This window comes from Habropoda laboriosa, unplaced genomic scaffold (assembly GCF_001263275.1).
Source record: "Habropoda laboriosa isolate 0110345459 unplaced genomic scaffold, ASM126327v1 scaffold11, whole genome shotgun sequence".
Classification (NCBI taxonomy): domain Eukaryota; kingdom Metazoa; phylum Arthropoda; class Insecta; order Hymenoptera; family Apidae; genus Habropoda; species Habropoda laboriosa.
The window spans coordinates 395,587-395,815 of record NW_017100150.1 but is presented as its reverse complement, the minus strand read 5'-3'; the positions used below and the strand labels follow the sequence as shown (position 1 = coordinate 395,815).

The window sequence follows — 229 nt, the reverse complement described above, 5'->3', positions numbered from 1 at the left end:
GCTTTAATACCAATTTCAACAACATGATCTTATCTACCTACATGAGCACATTAATTTATAGCTTCAAACATTCAACTGTTTATGTAAGTTATCAATATTTTTCTTCATAAACCTGCATATCATGATTAAGAATAGAATTCTTATTTTTTTTCTCATGTATATGCATTATATTCTATCAAAAAGAATATTATTTTCTTAAATAAAATATATTAAATTTAATATTAAATAC

The 229-nt window shown here is 21.0% G+C and overlaps 1 protein-coding gene across 1 annotated transcript in view; it reads right to left on the bottom strand.

Annotated features, from left to right (window-relative positions):
- Nucleotides 1-229, bottom strand: part of LOC108574817 (glycine receptor subunit alpha-2) — a 6,622-nt gene that overhangs the window by 5,437 nt on the left and 956 nt on the right. The gene's annotated exons all lie outside the window — the stretch shown is intronic.